The sequence below is a fragment of the Scyliorhinus torazame genome, chromosome 30 (genome assembly GCF_047496885.1).
Source record: "Scyliorhinus torazame isolate Kashiwa2021f chromosome 30, sScyTor2.1, whole genome shotgun sequence".
Taxonomy (NCBI): Eukaryota; Metazoa; Chordata; class Chondrichthyes; order Carcharhiniformes; family Scyliorhinidae; genus Scyliorhinus; species Scyliorhinus torazame.
In genome coordinates, this window is record NC_092736.1 from 2,935,348 (window position 1) to 2,948,562 (window position 13,215).

At 64.7% G+C, this 13,215-nt stretch overlaps 1 protein-coding gene across 3 annotated transcripts in view; it reads right to left on the bottom strand.

Annotated features, from left to right (window-relative positions):
* Positions 1-13,215, bottom strand: part of lingo1a (leucine rich repeat and Ig domain containing 1a) — a 981,364-nt gene that overhangs the window by 139,765 nt on the left and 828,384 nt on the right. The gene's annotated exons all lie outside the window — the stretch shown is intronic.

The following is a 13,215-nucleotide window of genomic DNA, read 5'->3' on the forward strand; positions in this document are numbered from 1 at the left end:
CAGATCGTGCTCTGGGACCTGGAGTCTTTTACAGCCCCCGCCCCCCCCCCAACAGCGAGAGGGGGCCTCAGCTTTAACCCCTCCCCCCCGAAAGGCGCCCCCCCCCCCCCCGACACTGTAGCAGTTTCAGAATTCCAGAGGCTAATTGCTTTTCTCTATCGCCTCCCTGGGCAGTTTTTAATTTCTGGCTACTTTAATCTTCCGCTAACTGCATTTGAGAAAAGCAGCACAAACTCCAAATGATTTGTGAGAATTGAAATATCAGCAGACACAGGCTGCTCCAAATGGTGCATGAATTATCTGAACAGGACAGAATCCAGATTAAATCAGCTCAGAGCAGGAGGCTCCGAATTAGACGCCAATATTCTCACCGTGGCCCCAACAGAGATCTTTCAAAGGTTAGAATGCCTGCCTCGGACTCGTCATCTAATATTTTTCACACGCCTCGAGAAAGTTCTGTGATAACAGCTGGAGGATTTCATCAAATGGTCAGTAATCATCCTCGACACACTCTAACCAACCACCATAAAGAAAAGGGGGCTGAGATGGAGCTGGGTTGTCTCCATTTCCAATGGAGGCAGCGACAGAACAGTTGCTCTCTGTTATTCCCAGCTCTCGATGCATTGCAGTATTCAGCCTGACATTAAAATGTCAAACCAGACCCGTTGTGTCTTTTGATATCTGCAAATCTGTCTTTGTCCGAAAGATTCGCAAGCGTTCCGTGTTTTCACACAGTCAGGATCGAGCGATGGTTTTAAAAGCTTCTCCCCACGCCCACCACTCTTGACCGATAGATTTTTAAAAAAAGAAGCTGGAAGTTAATATTGAGCAGGATAGACTGAACACTGGCGGATGCAAGTTCACCACAGAGCAGGCAGGTAGCACGGTAGCATTGTGGTTAGCACAATTGCTTCACAGCTCCAGGGTCCCAGGTTCGATTCCGGCTTGGATCATTGTCTGTGCGGAGTCTGCACATTCTCCCCGTGTCTGCGTGGGTTTCCTCCGGGTGCTCCGGTTTCCTCCCACAGTCCAAAGATGTGCAGGTTAGGTGGATTGGCCATGATAAATTGCCCTTAGTGTCCAAAATTGCCCTTAGTGTTGGGTGGGGTTACTGGGTTATGGGGATAGGGTGGAGGTGTTGACCTTGGGTAGGGTGCTCTTTCCAAGAGCCGGTGCAGACTTGATGGGCCGAATGGCCTCCTGCACTGTAAATTCTATGATCTATGACCACAGAGCAGGCAGGTTAAGAGGAGGTTTGATCGAGGTGTTCAAAGACCTGGAAGGGTTTTTTACGCAGTAAATTAGGAGGAATTATTCCCGGCGACAGGCTAAACAGATGGAACAAATTTAAGAATAAAAGATACAAGGACCAGATGGAAGATGAGATTTGTTTTGACACAGCCACCTGGAATGTGTTATCTGAAAGGGCAGTGGACGCAGATTCAAAAAGAACGTTCTTAAAGGGAGTTGGATAGAGATTGGAAGAGGAAATGTTTGCTGGGTTGTAGGGAGGGAGCAGGAGAATGAGACCAATTGGACGAGTCAGCATACATTCAGAGGGCCAAATGGCCTCCTTCTGTGAGGTACCACATGGTTTGATAGTCACGCACTGGGTGAGAGCTAAACAGAAGGATGAATTTGCCACTATTAACTGCCCTGCTCCTAACCTCTCCAATCTTATTCAGAGAGACATGGGGGGGGTGAGGAACTGCACATTCTGGGATTTTTCATTCTTCATTTAGTTTTGTTTCAAATTGAGGAGAAATCAGAATCTTCACATAATCTACACACAACCCTTTGCTGTCCCACACACACTCACACCGGGCAGCACTCACACCGGGCAGCACTCACACCGGGCAGCACTGGGCAGCACTCACACCGGGCAGCACTGGGCAGCACTCACACCGGGCAGCACTCACACCGGGCAGCACTCACACCGGGCAGCACTGGGCAGCACTCAGACCGGGCAGCACTCACACCGGGCAGCACTGGGCAGCACTCACACCGGGCAGCACTGGGCAGCACTCACACCGGGCAGCACTCACACCGGGCAGCACTCACACCGGGCACCACTGGGGAGCACTCACACCGGGCAGCACTGGGCAGCACTCACACTGGGCAGCACTCACACCGGGCAGCACTCACACCGGGCACCACTGGGCAGCACTCACACCGGGCAGCACTCACACCGGGCACCACTGGGCAGCACTCACACCGGGCAGCACTCACACTGGGCAGCACTGGGCAGCACTCACACCGGGCAGCACTTACACCGGGCAGCACTGGGCAGCACTCACACCGGGCAGCACTCACACCGGGCACCACTGGGCAGCACTCACACCGGGCAGCACTCACACTGGGCACCACTGGGCAGCACTCACACCGGGCACCACTGGGCAGCACTCACACCGGGGAGCACTGGGCAGCACTCACACCGGGTGCAGCACTCACACCGGGCACCACTGGGCAGTACTCACACCGGGCACCACTGGGCAGCACTCACACTGGGCAGCACTCACACTGGGCAGCACTGGGCAGCACTCACACCGGGCACCACTGGGCAGCACTCACACCGGGCACCACTGGGCAGCACTCACACCGGGCAGCACTGGGCAGCACTCACACCGGGCACCACTGGGCAGCACTCACACCGGGCACCACTGGGCAGCACTCACACTGGGCAGCACTCACACCGGGCACCATTGTGCAGCACTCACACCGGGCACCACTGTGCAGCACTCACATCGGGCACCACTGTGCAGCACTCACACCGGGCACCACTGTGCAGCACTCACACCGGGGAGCACTGGGCAGCACTCACATCGGGCAGCACTGGGCAGCACTCACACCGGGCAGCACTCACACCGGGCACCACTGGGCAGTACTCACACCGGGCAGCACTCACACTGGGCACCACTGGGCAGCACTCACACCGGGCACCACTGTGCAGCACTCACACCGGGGAGCACTGGGCAGCACTCACACCGGGCAGCACTCACACCGGGCAGCACTCACACCGGGGAGCACTGGGCAGCACTCACACCGGGCACCACTGGGCACCACAGGGCAGCACTCACACCGGGCACCACTGGGCACCACTCACACCGGGCACCACTGGGCACCACTCACACCGGGCACCACTGGGCAGCACTCACACCGGGGAGCACTGGGCAGCACTCACACCGGGCAGCACTCACACCGGGCAGCAATGGGCAGTCCTCACACCGGGCACCGCTCACACCGGGCACCACTGGGCAGCACTCACACCGGGAGCACTGGGCAGTCCTCACACCGGGCACCGCTCACACCGGGCACCGCTCACACCGGGCACCGCTCACACCGGGCAGCACTCACACCGGGCAGCACTCACACCGGGCAGCACTCACACCGGGCACCACTGGGCAGCACTCACACCGGGGAGCACTCACACCGGGTGCAGCACTCACACCGGGCAGCACTCACACTGGGCACCACTGGGCAGCACTCACACCGGGCAGCACTGTACAGCACTCACACTGGGCACCACTGTGCAGCACTCACACCGGGGAGCACTCACACCGGGCAGCACTCACACCGGGTGCAGCACTCACACCGGGGAGCACTCACACCGGGCACCACTGGGCAGCACTCACACCGGGCAGCACTGGGCAGCACTCACACCAGGCAGCACTCACACCGGGCAGCACTCACACCGGGCACCACTGGGGAGCACTCACACCGGGCAGCACTGGGCAGCACTCACACTGGGAAGCACTGGGCAGCACTCACACCGGGCAGCACTCACACCGGGCAGCACTGGGCAGCACTTACACCGGGCAGCACTGGGCAGCACTCACACCGGGCAGCACTCACACTGGGCAGCACTGGGCAGCACTCACACCGGGCAGCATTGGGCAGCACTCACACCGGGCAGCACTCACACTGGGCAGCACTGGGGAGCACTCACACCGGGCAGCACTGGGCAGCACTCACACCGGGCAGCACTCACACCGGGCAGCACCGGGCAGCACTCACACCGGGCACCACTGGGCACCACTGGGCAGCACTCACACCGGGCAGCACTCACACCGGGCACCACTGGGCACCACTCACACCGGGCACCACTGGGCAGCACTCACACCGGGGAGCACTGGGCAGCACTCACACCGGGCAGCACTCACACCGGGCAGCACTGGGCAGCACTCACACCAGGCAGCACTCACACTGGGCACCACTGGGCAGCACTCACACCGGGCAGCACTCACACCGGGCACCACTGGGCAGCACTCACACCGGGCAGCACTCACACTGGGCACCACTGGGCAGCACTCACACCGGGCACCACTGTGCAGCGCTCACACCGGGGAGCACCGGGCAGCACTCACACCGGGCAGCACTCACACCGGGCAGCACCGGGCAGCACTCACACCGGGCACCACTGGGCACCACTGGGCAGCACTCACACCGGGCAGCACTCACACCGGGCACCACTGGGCACCACTCACACCGGGCACCACTGGGCAGCATTCACACCGGGGAGCACTGGGCAGCACTCACACCGGGCAGCACTCACACCGGGCAGCACTGGGCAGCACTCACACCGGGCAGCACTGGGCAGTCCTCACACCGGGCACCGCTCACACTGGGCAGCACTCACACCGGGCAGCACTGGGCAGCACTCACACCGGGCAGCACTCACACCGGGCAGCACTGGGCAGCACTCACACCGGGCACCACTGGGCAGCACTCACACCGGGCACCACTGGGCAGCACTCACACCGGGCACCGCTCACACCGGGCACCGCTTACACCGGGCCGCACTCACACCGGGCCGCACTCACACCGGGCCGCACTCACACCGGGCAGCACTCACACCGGGCAGCACTCACACCGGGTACCGCTCACACCGGGCAGCACTCACACTGGGCACCACTGGGCAGCATTCACACCGGGCAGCACTCACACCGGGCAGCACTGTGCAGCACTCACACCGGGCAGCAGTGTGCAGCATTCACACCGGGCAGCACTCACACCGGGCACCACTGGGCACCCCTGGGCAGCACTCACACCGGGCAGCACTCACACCGGGCACCACTGGGCGGCACTCACACCGGGCAGCACTCACACTGGGCACCCCTGGGCAGCACTCACACCGGGCAGCACTCACACCGGGCACCACTGGGCAGCACTCACACCGGGGAGCACTGGGCAGCACTCACACCGGGCAGCACTCACACCGGGCACCACTGCGCAGCACTCACACCGGGCAGCACTCACACCGGGCAGCACCGGGCAGCACTCACACCGGGCACCACTGGGCACCACTGGGCAGCACTCACACCGGGCAGCACTCACACCGGGCACCACTGGGCACCACTCACACCGGGCACCACTGGGCAGCATTCACACCGGGGAGCACTGGGCAGCACTCACACCGGGCAGCACTCACACCGGGCAGCACTGGGCAGCACTCACACCGGGCAGCACTGGGCAGTCCTCACACCGGGCACCGCTCACACTGGGCAGCACTCACACCGGGCAGCACTGGGCAGCACTCACACCGGGCAGCACTCACACCGGGCAGCACTGGGCAGCACTCACACCGGGCACCACTGGGCAGCACTCACACCGGGCACCACTGGGCAGCACTCACACCGGGCACCGCTCACACCGGGCACCGCTTACACCGGGCCGCACTCACACCGGGCCGCACTCACACCGGGCCGCACTCACACCGGGCAGCACTCACACCGGGCAGCACTCACACCGGGTACCGCTCACACCGGGCAGCACTCACACTGGGCACCACTGGGCAGCATTCACACCGGGCAGCACTCACACCGGGCAGCACTGTGCAGCACTCACACCGGGCAGCACTGTGCAGCATTCACACCGGGCAGCACTCACACCGGGCACCACTGGGCACCCCTGGGCAGCACTCACACCGGGCAGCACTCACACCGGGCACCACTGGGCGGCACTCACACCGGGCAGCACTCACACTGGGCACCCCTGGGCAGCACTCACACCGGGCAGCACTCACACCGGGCACCACTGGGCAGCACTCACACCGGGGAGCACTGGGCAGCACTCACACCGGGCAGCACTCACACCGGGCACCACTGCGCAGCACTCACACCGGGCAGCACTCACACCGGGCACCACTGGGCAGCACTCACACCGGGCACCACTGGGCAGCACTCACACCGGGGAGCACTGGGCAACACTCACACCGGGCAGCACTCACACCGGGGAGCACTGGGCAGCACTCACACCGGACAGCACTCACACCGGACAGCACTCACACCGGGGAGCACTGGGCAGCACTCACACTGGGCAGCTCTGGGCACCACTCACACCGCGGAGCACTGGGCCGCACTCTCACCGGGCAGCACTCACACCGGGCAGCACTCACACCGGGCAGCACTCACACCGGGGAGCACTGGGCAGCACTCACACCGGGGAGCACTGGGCAGCACTCACACCGGGCAGCACTCACACTGGGTGCAGCACTCACACCGGGCAGCACTCACACCGGGCACCACTGGGCACCACTGGGTAGCATCACACCGGGCAGCACTGGGCAGCACTCACACCGGGCACCACTGGGCAGCACTCACACCGGGCACCACTGGGCAGCACTCACACCGGGGAGCACTGGGCAGCACTCACACCGGGCAGCACTCACACCGGGGAGCACTGGGCAGCACTCACACCGGGCAGCACACACATCGGGCACCACTGTGCAGCACTCACACCGGGCAGAACTCACACCGGGCACCACTGGGCAGCACTCACACCGGGCAGCACTCACACCGGGCACCACTGGACACCACTCACACCAGGCAGCACTCACACCGGGCACCACTGGGCAGCACTCACACCGGGGAGCACTGGGCAACACTCACACCGGGCAGCACTCACACCGGGCACCACTGGGCAGCACTCACACCGGGCACCACTGGACACCACTCACACCGGGCAGCACTCACACCGGGCACCACTGGGCAGCACTCACACCGGGCAGCACTCACAGCGGAGAGCACTGGGCAGCACTCACACCGGGCAGCACTCACACCGGGCAGCACTCACACCGGGGAGCACTGGGCAGCACTCACACCGGGCAGCACTGGGCACCACTCACACCGGGGAGCACTGGGCAGCACTCACATCGGGCAGCACTCACACCGGGCAGCACTCACACAGGGCAGCACTCACACCGGGCAGCATTCACATCGGGGAGCACTGGGCAGCACTCACACCGGGGAGCACTGGGCAGCACTCACACCGGGCAGCACTCACACCGGGCAGCACTCACACCGGGCACCACTGGGCACCACTAGGCAGCATCACACCGGGCAGCACTGGGCAGCATTCCCATCGGGGAGCACTGGGCAGCACTCACACTGGGCAGCACTCACACCGGGGAGCACTGGGCAACACTCACACCGGGTGCAGCACTCACACCGGGCAGCACTGGGCAGCACTCACACTGGGCAGCACTGGGCAGCACTCACACAGGCAGCACTGGGCAGCACTCACACCTGGTAGCACTCACACCGGGCACCACTGGGCGGCACTCACACCGGGCAGCACTGGGCAGCACTCACATCGGGCAGCACTGGGCAGCACTCACAATGGGCAGCACTGGGCAGCACTCACACCGGGCACCACTGGACCCCTCTCACACCGGGCAGCACTCACACCGGGAGCACTGGGCAGCACTCACACCGGACAGCACTCACACCGGACAGCACTCACACCGGGGAGCACTGGGCAGCACTCACACTGGGCAGCTCTGGGCACCACTCACACCGCGGAGCACTGGGCCGCACTCACACCGGGCAGCACTCACACCGGGCAGCACTCACACCGGGGAGCACTGGGCAGCACTCACACTGGGGAGCACTGGGCAGCACTCACACCGGGCAGCACTCACACTGGGTGCAGCACTCACACCGGGCAGCACTCACACCGGGCACCACTGGGCAGCACTCACACCGGGCACCACTGGGCAGCACTCACACCGGGGAGCACTGGGCAGCACTCACACCGGGCAGCACTCACACCGGGGAGCACTGGGCAGCACTCACACCGGGCAGCACACACATCGGGCACCACTGTGCAGCACTCACACCGGGCAGCACTCACACCGGGCACCACTGGGCAGCACTCACACCGGGGAGCACTGGGCAACACTCACACCGGGCAGCACTCACACCGGGCACCTCTGGACACCACTCACACCAGGCAGCACTCACACCGGGCACCACTGGGCAGCACTCACACTGGGGAGCACTGGGCAACACTCACACCGGGCAGCACTCACACCGGGCACCACTGGGCAGCACTCACACCGGGCACCACTGGACACCACTCACACCGGGCACCACTGGGCAGCACTCACACCGGGCAGCACTCACACCGGAGAGCACTGGGCAGCACTCACAACGGGCAGCACTCACACCGGGCAGCACTCACACCGGGGAGCACTGGGCAGCACTCACACCGGGCAGCACTGGGCACCACTCACACCGGGGAGCACTGGGCAGCACTCACATCGGGCAGCACTCACACCGGGCAGCACTCACACAGGGCAGCACTCACACAGGGCAGCACTCACATCGGGGAGCACTGGGCAGCACTCACACCGGGGAGCACTGGGCAGCACTCACACCGGGCAGCACTCACACCGGGCAGCACTCACACCGGGCACCACTGGGCAGCACTCACACCGGGCACCACTGGACACCACTCACACCAGGCAGCACTCACACCGGGCACCACTGGGCAGCACTCACACCGGGGAGCACTGGGCAACACTCACACCGGGCAGCATTCACACCGGGCACCACTGGGCAGCACTCACACCGGGCACCACTGGACACCACTCACACCGGGCAGCACTCACACCGGGCACCACTGGGCAGCACTCACACCGGGCAGCACTCACACCGGAGAGCACTGGGCAGCACTCACACCGGGCAGCACTCACACCGGGGAGCACTGGGCAGCACTCACACCGGGCAGCACTCACACCAGAGAGCACTGGGCAGCACTCACACCGGGCAGCACTCACACCGGGGAGCACTGGGCAGCACTCACACCGGGCAGCACTCACACCGGGGAGCACTGGGCAGCACTCACACCGGGCAGCACTGGGCACCACTCACACCGGGGAGCACTGGGCAGCACTCACATCGGGCAGCACTCACACCGGGCAGCACTCACACCGGGCAGCATTCACACCGGGCACCACTGGGCACCACTAGGCAGCATCACACCGGGCAGCACTGGGCAGCATTCCCATCGGGGAGCACTGGGCAGCACTCACACCGGGCAACACTCACACCGGGTGCAGCACTCACACCGGGCAGCACTGGGCAGCACTCACACTGGGCAGCACTGGGCAGCACTCACACGGGCAGCACTGGGCAGCACTCACACCGGGCAGCACTCACACCGGGCACCACTGGGCGGCACTCACACCGGGCAGCACTGGGCAGCACTCACATCGGACAGCACTGGACAGCACTCACAATGGGCAGCACTGGGCAGCACTCACACCGGGCAGCACTGGGCAGCACTCACACCGGGCAGCACTCACACCGGGCAGCACTCACACCGGGCACCACTGGGCAGCACTCACACTGGGCACCACTGGGCAACACTCACACTGGGCACCACTGGGCAGCACTCACACCGGGCAGCACTCACATCAGGGAGCACTGGGCAGCACTCACACTGGGCACCACTGTGCAGCACTCACACCGGGCAGCACTCACATCGGGCAGCACTCACACCGGGCAGCACTCACATCGGGCAGCACTGGGCAGCACTCACACCGGGCAGCACTCACATCGGGCAGCACTGACGCCGGGCACCACTCACACTGGGCAGCACTCACACCGGGGAGCACTCACACCGGGCAGCACTCACACCGGGCACCACTGTGCGGCACTCACACCGGGCACCACTGTGCAGCACTCACACTGGGCAGCACTGGGCAGCATTCACACTGGGCAGCACCGGGCAGCACTCACACTGGGCACCACTGTGCAGCACTCACATCGGGCACCACTGTGCAGCACTCACACTGGGCAGCACTGGGCAGCATTCACACTGGGCAGCACCGGGCAGCACTCACAACGGGCAGCATTCACACCGGGCAGCACTCACACCGGGCAGCACTCACACCGGGCAGCACTCACACCGGGCAGCACTGGGCAGCACTCACACCGGGCAGCACTCACACTGGGCACCACTGGGCAGCACTCACACTGGGCACCACTGGGCAGCACTCACACCGGGCACCACTGGGCGGCACTCACATCGGGCAGCACTGGGCAGCACTCACACCGGGCAGCACTCACACTGGGCAGCACTGGGCAGCACTCACACTGGGCAGCACTCACACTGGGCAGCACTGGGCAGCACTCACACTGGGCAGCACTCACACCGGGCAGCACTGGGCAGCACTCACACCGGGCAGCACTCACAACGGGCAGCACTCACACTGGGCACCACTGGGCAGCACTCACACTGGGCTCCACTCACACCGGGCAGCACTCCCACCGGGCACCACTGGGCAGCACTCCCACCGGGCACCACTGGGCAGTACTCACAACGGGCAGCACTCACACCGGGCAGCACTCACACTGGGCACCACTGGGCAGCACTCACACCGGGCAGCACTCACACTGGGCAGCACTCACACTGGGCACCACTGGGCAGCACTCACACTGGGCAGCACTCACACTGGGCACCACTCACACCGGGCAGCACTCACACTGGGCACCACTGGGCAGCACTCCCACCGGGCACCACTGGGCAGCACTCACACCGGGCAGCACTCACACCGGGCACCACTGGGCAGCACTCACACTGGGCAGCACTCACACCGGGCAGCACTCACACCGGTCAGCACTGGGCAGCACTGGGCAGCACTCACACCGGGCAGCACTCACACTGGGCAGCACTGGGCAGCACTCACACCGGGCAGCACTCACACCGGGCAACACTGGGCAGCACTCACACCGGGCAGCACTGGGCAGCACTCACATCGGGCACCACTCACATCGGGCACCACTCACACTGGGCACCACTGGGCACCACTCACACTGGGCAGCACTGGGCACCACTCACACCGGGGAGAACTGGGCAGCACTCACATCGGGCAGCAGTGGGCACCATTCACATCGGGCACCACTGGGCAGCACTCACATCATGCAGCACTGGGCAGCACTCACACCGGGCAGCACTCACACCGGGCAGCACTGGGCAGCACTCACACCGGGCAGCACTCACACCGGGCAGCACTGACGCCGGGCACCACTCACACTGTGCAGCACTCACACCGGGGAGCACTCACAGCGGGCACCACTGGGCAGCACTCACACCGGGCATCATTGTGCAGCACTCACACCGGGCACCACTGTGCAGCACTCACACCGGGCACCACTGGGCAGCACTCACACCGGGCACCACTGGGCAGCACTCACACTGGGCAGCACTCACACCGGGCATCACTGTGCAGCACTCACACCGGGCACCACTGTGCGGCACTCACACCGGGCACCACTATGCAGCACTCACACCGGGCACCACTGGGCAGCACTCACACCGGGCACCACTGTGCGGCACTCACACTGGGCAGCACTGGGCAGCACTCACACCGGGCACCACTGGGCAGCACTCACACCGGGCAGCACTCACATCGGGCAGCACTGGGCAGCACTCACATCGGGCACCACTGTGCAGCACTCACACCGGGCAGCACTGTGCGGCACTCACACCGGGCACCACTGTGCAGCACTCACACCGGGCAGCACTCACACCGGGCACCACTGGGCAGCACTCACACCGGGGAGCACTGGGCAGCACTCACACCGGGCAGCACTCACACCGGGCACCACTGCGCAGCACTCACACCGGGCAGCACTCACACCGGGCACCACTGGGCAGCACTCACACCGGGGAGCACTGGGCAACACTCACACCGGGCAGCACTCACACCGGGCACCACTGGACACCACTCACACCGGGCAGCACTCACACCGGGGAGCACTGGGCAGCACTCACACCGGACAGCACTCACACCGGACAGCACTCACACCGGGGAGCACTGGGCAGCACTCACACTGGGCAGCTCTGTGCACCACTCACACCGCGGAGCACTGGGCAGCACTCACACCGGGCAGCACTCACACCGGGCAGCACTCACACCGGGCAGCACTCACACCGGGGAGCACTGGGCAGCACTCACACCGGGGAGCACTGGGCAGCACTCACACCGGGCAGCACTCACACTGGGTGCAGCACTCACACCGGGCAGCACTCACACCGGGCACCACTGGGCACCACTGGGCAGCATCACACCGGGCAGCACTGGGCAGCACTCACACCGGGCACCACTGGGCAGCACTCACACCGGGCACCACTGGGCAGCACTCACACCGGGGAGCACTGGGCAGCACTCACACCGGGCAGCACTCACACCGGGGAGCACTGGGCAGCACTCACACCGGGCAGCACACACATCGGGCACCACTGTGCAGCACTCACACCGGGCAGAACTCACCGGGCACCACTGGGCAGCACTCACACCGGGGAGCACTGGGCAACACTCACACCGGGCAGCACTCACACCGGGCACCACTGGGCAGCACTCACACCGGGCAGCACTCACACCGGGGAGCACTGGGCAGCACTCACACCGGGCAGCACACACATCGGGCACCACTGTGCAGCACTCACACCGGGCAGAACTCACCGGGCACCACTGGGCAGCACTCACACCGGGGAGCACTGGGAAACACTCACACCGGGCAGCACTCACACCGGGCACCACTGGGCAGCACTCACACCGGGCACCACTGGACACCACTCACACCAGGCAGCACTCACACCGGGCACCACTGGGCAGCACTCACACCGGGGAGCACTGGGCAGCACTCACATCGGGCAGCAGTGGGCACCATTCACATCGGGCACCACTGGGCAGCACTCACATCATGCAGCACTGGGCAGCACTCACACCGGGCAGCACTCACACCGGGCAGCACTGGGCAGCACTCACACCGGGCAGCACTCACACCGGGCAGCACTGACGCCGGGCACCACTCACACTGTGCAGCACTCACACCGGGGAGCACTCACAGCGGGCACCACTGGGCAGCACTCACACCGGGCATCATTGTGCAGCACTCACACCGGGCACCACTGTGCAGCACTCAC